Source organism: Triticum aestivum, chromosome 4D (genome assembly GCF_018294505.1).
Source record: "Triticum aestivum cultivar Chinese Spring chromosome 4D, IWGSC CS RefSeq v2.1, whole genome shotgun sequence".
In the NCBI taxonomy this organism is placed as follows: domain Eukaryota; kingdom Viridiplantae; phylum Streptophyta; class Magnoliopsida; order Poales; family Poaceae; genus Triticum; species Triticum aestivum.
Genome location: NC_057805.1, coordinates 489,723,792 through 489,731,107, shown reverse-complemented (window position 1 = coordinate 489,731,107; position 7,316 = coordinate 489,723,792).

Here is a 7,316-nt window from a genome sequence, read left to right as displayed (position 1 = left end):
ATGGAATTACTCACGCACGGCGGTGAGCATCATGAAATTGGTGATGGAGGATGGTTGATGATGACGACAGCGACGGATTCCCCTGTCCGGAGCCCCGAACGGACTCCAGATCAGCCCTCCCGAGAGGTTTTAGGGCTTGGCGGCGGCTCCGTATCGTAAAACGCGATGAATCCTTCTCCCTGATTTTTTTCTCCCCGAAAGTAAATATATGGAGTTGGAGTTGAGGTCGGTGGAGCGTCAGGGGGCCCATGAGGCAGGGGGCGCGCCCAGGGGGCAGGCGCGCCCTCCAACCTTGTGGACAGGTGGACCCCCCTGACGTGGATTCTTCTTCCAGTATTTTTAATATTTTCCAAAAATATGTTCCGTGGAGTTTCAGGTCATTCCGAGAAATTTTGTTTCTGCACATAAATAACACTATGGCAATTCGGCTGAAAACAGCGTCAGTCCGGGTTTGTTCCATTCAAATCATGCAAGTTAGAGTCCAAAACAAGGGCAAAAGTGTTTGGAAAAGTAGATACGACGGAGACGTATCAACTCCCCCAAGCTTAAACCTTTGCTTGTCCTCAAGCAATTCAGTTGATAAACTGAAAGTGATAAAGAAAAACTTTTACAAACTCTGTTTGCTCTTGTTGTTGTAAATATGTAAAGCCAACATTGAAGTTTTCAGCAAAGATTATGACTAACCACATTCACTATAACTCTTAGATCTCATGTTTACTCATATCAATGGCATAATCAACTAGCGAGCAATAATAATAAATCTCGGATGACAACACTTTCTCAAAACAATCATAATATGATATAACAAGATGGTATCTCGCTAGCCCTTTCTGAGACCGCAAAACATAAATGCAGAGCACCTTTAAAGATCAAGGACTGACTAGACATTGTAATTCATGGTAAAAGAGATCCAATCATAGTCATACCCAATGTAAATTAATAGTAATGAATGCAAATGACGGCAGTGCTCTCCAGCTAGTGCTTTTTAATAAGAGGGTGATGACTCGACATAAAAGTAAATAGATAGGCCCTTTGTAGAGGGAAGCAGAGATTTGTAGAGGTGCCAGAGCTCGATTTTAAAGCAGAGATAAATAATATTTTGAGCGGCATACTTTCATTGTCAACATAATTAACAACCAAGAGATGGCGATATCTTCCATGCTACACACATTATAGGCGGTTCCCAAACAGAATGGTAAAGTTTATACTCCCCCTCCACCAACAAGCATCAATCCATGGCTTGCTCGAAACAACGAGTGCCTCCAACTAACAACAGTCCCAGGGGGAGTTTTGTTTGCAATTATTTTGATTTAGTTTGCATAAAGCATGGGACCGGGCATTCCGATGACCAGCCATTTTCTCGTGAGTGAGGAGCGGAGTCCACTCCTCTTGAGAATAACCCGCCTAACATGGAAGATAAGGACAGCCCTAGTCGATACATGAGCTATTCGAGCATACAAAACATAATTTCATTTGAAGGTTTAGAGTTTGGCACATACAAATTTACTTGGAACGGCAGGTAGATACCGCATATAGGAAGGTATAGTGACTCATATGGAATAACTTTGGGGTTTAAGGGATTGGATGCACAAGCAGTATTCCGGCTTAGTACAAGTGAAGGCTAGCAAAGACTGGGAAGCGACCAACCAGAGAGCGACAACAGTCATGAACATGCATTAAAATTAATAAACATTGAGTACAAGCATGAGTAGGATATAATCCACCATGAACATAAACATCGTGAAGGCTATGTTGATTTTTTTCAACTACATGTGTGAACATGTGCCAAGTCGAGTCACTTAAATCATTCAAAGGAGGATACCACCCTATCATACCACATCACAACCATTTTAATAGCATGTTGGCACGCAAGGTAAACCATTATAACTCATAGCTAATCAAGCATGGCACGAGCAACTATAATCTCTAATTGTCATTGCAAATATGTTTATTCATAATAGGCTGAATCAGGAACGATGAACTAATCATATTTACAAAAACAAGAGAGGTCGAGTTCATACCAGCTTCTCTCATCTCAATCAGTCCATCATATATCGTCATAATTGCCTTTCACTTGCACGACCGAACAATGTGAATAATAATAATAGTGCACGTGCATTGGACTAAGCTGGAATCCGCGAGCATTCAATAAACAAGAGAAGACAAGGCAATATGGGCTCTTTGTTAAATCAACAATAATGCATATAAGAGCCACTTCAACAATTTAATTATGGTCTTCTCCTATCGACCCCCAAAGAAAAGAAAAGAAATAAAACTATTTACACGGGAAAGCTCCCAACAAGCAAAAGAAGAACGGGAAATCTTTTTGGGTTTTCTTTTTAATTAATACTACTACAGCAAGAAAAGTAAACTAACTAAAAGCTATTACTAATTTTTTTGGTTTTTCTTAAGATTTAACAAACACACAAGAGGAAAGCAAGAAAAAAAGAAAATAAGCTAGCATGGATAGTACAGTGAAAGAGTATGAGTACCGACAACTAGCAATGAGTGTGTGAACATGAATGTAATGTTGGTGAGAAATACGTACTCCCCCAACCTTAACTTTTGGCCTAAGTTGGTTTATTGCCATGGATGGCCTGGCGGATATCCATAGTTGTAGTTGGGGTCGTACTGAGATGAAGAAGACTCTGATTGCCACTGGTTGGCAATCATCTCCAGATCCCACTGGTAATTAGATTGTCGTGGAGGATCAAATTGTGGTTCCGGCTCCGGCTCTGTGGCTGATGTAGGGTTCCGGTAGGCGTGAATGGCCGCCAGCGGAACAAGATACGGACCTGCAGATAAATCAAACAAGGAAGGAGCAGGCAAGGTAATGGTTTCAGGGTGATGTTTATCAAAGAACAATTTGTATTTAAGCGCCCCTTCCCTATTCTTGACAATAAAGTCATGCGCTACCATACTCTTATAATCTAAATAAGCAGTGGGCAGTAATTTTTCTTCTTTTTCATAGTGCCTGATAGGTATGTTATAATATGCAGCAAGGCATGAAGCGTAAATACCTCCAAAGATGGGGCCCTTTGTACGGTTCAGACTTAACCGTTTAGCAATAATACCGCCCATACTAACAGAGTTATCACAAAATAAACCACGGAACAAAATAATAATATCAGGAACACTAAGGTTTCCACAGTTTCCGTGACCAATGAAGCAACGACTAGCAAATATTGCAAAATAGCGTAAAACAGGAAAATGTATGCTAGTGATTCTTGCATCGGAAACCTTCCTAGTTTCCCCTATGGTAATAGTGTCAATAAACCCGTCCACATCTTTACGATGTGGTTCCTCTAAGCTACCCTCAAAAGGTATTTTGCAAACCTTGCAAAATTCATCTAGTGACATCTTCTTAACCACATCATATAAATGAAACTCTACTGAAGGAGGTGATTCCTTAGGACAATAGTAGAAGTTTTGCACAAAAGTATTAGTGAGTAAGAGATACTGTTCGCGTTGGTCGCGGAGGAAGTCGGTGAGGCCTGCATTCTCAGCCAATTCATAAAAATCATCATAAATCCCGGCTGCTCTCAAGAAATCATTGGAAGGCCATTCACACGGCCGAACCTCCATGGTACGAGGCAGATTATATTAGGGCCTCTCTGCTTCTTCACCTTGCTTTTCCTTCGAGCTTCGGCTCGATGAGCCCCTCAAAAATCTCTTCATCATTTTCTGAAAAATTCTGAAATTTTTAGTAACTTCAAATAAAAGTGAACCAAACTCAACAAAATTGATAGCAACTACTCCTACAAGTGCCTAAAGCCTATATCATGCATTGGAACTACTTAGAACCATATAAATTTGACATGCAAGCTCAAGAACATGGTCATCTAGGCAGCACGAATTTGCAATGAATAAAGCACTAGAAAAAAAACTAATTGGACCAATGGAGGAGTCACATACCAAGGAACAATCCCCCCAAGCAGTTTTGTGAGAGGTGCTTTGAGCAAGGAGATCGAAAATAGCAGCAAAATGAGCTAGAACTCGTGCTTGAGCTGGATGGTGATTTTTTTGGGAGGAAGAAGAACTGTGTGGGTGCAGGAATAAGTGGAGGGGAGCCACCATGGGCCCACGAGGCAGGGGCGCGCCCTGTAGGGGTGGGCGCGCCCTGGACCCTCGTGGTCAGGTGCTTGCTCCCCCTGCTGTGTTCTCAGTGCCAGTATTCTCAAATATTCCAGAAAAAATCATATTTCAATTTCAGGGCATTTGGAGAACTTTTATTTTCAGGGTATTTTTATATTGCACGGATAATTCAGAAAACAGATAGGAAAATACTATTTTTGCTTTATTTCAACTAAATAACAGAAAGTAGAGAGAGGGTATAGAAGGTTGTGCCTTCTAGTTTCATCCATCTCATGCTCATCAAAAGGAATCCACTAACAAGGTTGATCAAGTCTTGTTAACAAACTCATTCCGAATAACATGGAACCGGAGAAATTTCGAATAACACTATGTTACCTCAACAGGGATATGCACATCCCCAATAATAAGAACATCATATTTCTTTTTGACAGTAGGAAGAGGAAATTCAAAACCTCCAATAATAATCGATGGAATTTTTCCAATAGAATTTATACTGTGAACTTGAGGTTGTTTCCTCGGAAAGTGTACCGTATACTCATTACCATTAACGTGAAAAGTGACATTGCCTTTGTTGCAATCAATAACAGCCCCTGCAGTATTCAAAAAAGCTCTTCCAAGAATAATAGACATACTATCGTCCTCGGGAATATCAAGAATAACAAAGTCCGTTAAAATAGTAACGTTTGCAACCACAACAGGCACATCCTCACAAATACCGACAGGTATAGCAGTTGATTTATCAGCCATTTGCAAAGATATTTCAGTAGGTGTCAACTTATTCAAATCAAGTCTACGATATAAAGAGAGAGGCATAACACTAACACCGGCTCCAAGATCACATAAAGCAGTTCTAACATAGTTTTTTTTAATGGAACATGGTATAGTAGGTACTCCTGGATCTCCAAGTTTCTTTGGTATTCCACCCTTGAAGGTATAATTAGCAAGCATGGTGGAAATTTCAGCTTCCAGTATCTTTCTTTTATTAGTAACAATTTCTTTCATGTACTTAGCATAAGGATTCATTTTGAGCATATCAGTTAATCGCATACGCAAAAAGATAGGTCTAATCATTTCAGCAAAGCGCTCAAAATCCTCATCATCCTTTTTCTTGGATGGCTTGGGAGGAAAAGGCATGGGTTTCTGAACCCATGGTTTTCTTTCTTTACCGTGTTTCCTAGCAACAAAGTCTCTCTTATCATAACATTGATTCTTTGATTGTGGGTTATCAAGATCAACAGCAGGTTCAATTTCTACATCATTATCATTGCTAGGTTGAGCATCATCATGAACATTATCATTAACATTTTCATTAGGTTCATGTTCATTACCAGGTTGTGTTTCAGCATCAGAATAGAAATATCATTTGGATTCTCAGGTGTTTCAGCAATAGGTTCACTAGAAGCACGCAAAGTCCTATCATTTTTCTTTTTCTTCTTTTTAGAAGGACTAGGTGCATCTATATTATTTCTGTGAGAATCTTGCTCAATTCTCTTAGGGTGGCCTTCAGGATACAAAGGTTCCTGAGTCATTTTACCAGTTCTAGTAGCCACTCTAACAGCATAATCATTATTTTTACTATTTAATTCATTGAGCAAATCATTTTGAGCTTTAGGTACTTGTTCCACTTGAGTGGTAACCATAGAAGCATGTTTACTAATGAGTTTAAGTTCACCTTTAACTCTAGACATATAATCACCCAAGTGTTCAAGCGTATCGGAATTGTATTTCAATTGTCTACCAAAATAAGCATTGAAGTTTTCTTGTTTGTCAATAAAATTGTCAAACTCTTCTAAGAATTGTCTAGCAGACTTATAGTGAGGAATATCACCTTCATCAAATCTATAGAGAGAATTTACCTTTACTACCTGTGTCGGGTTATCAAGACCATGAGTTTCTTCAATAGGTGATGGATTAAGATCATATGTTTCTTCAATAGGCGGTAAATTAAGACCATGTATTTCTTCAATAGGAGGTAAATTCTTAACATCTTCAACTTTAATACCTTTTTCTTTCATAGATTTCTTTGCCTCTTGCATATCTTCAGGACTGAGAAATAGAACACCTCTCTTCTTCGGAGTTGGTTTAGGAATTGGCTCAGGAGTTGGCTCAGGAAGTGTCCAATTATTTTCACTTGTCAACATATTATTCAATAGAATCTCAGCTTCATCCGGTGTTCTTTCCCTGAAAACAGAACCAGCACAACTATCCAGGTGGTCTCTGGAAGCATCGGTTAGTCCATTATAAAAAATATCAAGTATTTCATTTTTCTTGAGAGGATGATCAGGCAAAGCATTAAGCAATTGGAGAAGCCTCCCCCAAGCTTGTGGGAGACTCTCTTCTTCAATTTGCACAAAATTATATATATCCCTTAAAGCAGCTTGTTTCTTATGAGCAGGGAAATATTTAGCAGAAAAGTAATAAATCATATCCTGGGGACTACGCACACAACCAAGATCAAGAGAATTAAACCATATCTTAGCATCACCCTTTAATGAGAACGGAAATATTTTAAGGATATAAAGATAGCGAGATTTCTCATCATTAGTGAATAGGGTGGCTATATCATTTAATTTAGTAAGATGTGCCACAACAGTTTCAGATTCATAGCCAGAAAAAGGATCATATTCAACCAAAGTAATTATATCAGGATCAACAGAGAATTCATAATCCTTATCAGTAACACAGATAGGTGAAGAAGCAAAAGCAGGGTCAGTTTTCATTCTAGCATTAAGAGATTGCTGCTTCCATTTAGCTAATAATCTTTTGAGATCGTATCTATCATTGCAAGCTAAAATAGCTCTAGCAGCTTCTTCCTCCAAAACATAACCCTCAGGAACAATAGGTAATTCATATTTATTAGGGAGAGAGCCCTCATCATCACTATCTTCAATATTATCAATAATTTCATTCTCTCTAGCCCTAGCAAGTTGTTCATCAAGAAATTCACCAAGTGGCACAGTAGTATCAAGCATAGAAGTAGTTTCATCATAAGTATCATGTGTAGCAGAAGTGGCATCATCAATAACATGCGACATATCAGAATGAATAGCAGAAGCAGGTTTAGGTGTCGCAATCTTACTCAAAACAGAAGGTGAATCAAGTGCAGAGCTAGATGGCAGTTCCTTACCTCCCCTCGTAGTTGAGGGATAAATTTTTGTTTTCTCGTCTTTCAAGTTCTTCATAGTGACCAGCAAATATAAATCCCAAGTGACTCAAAGAAT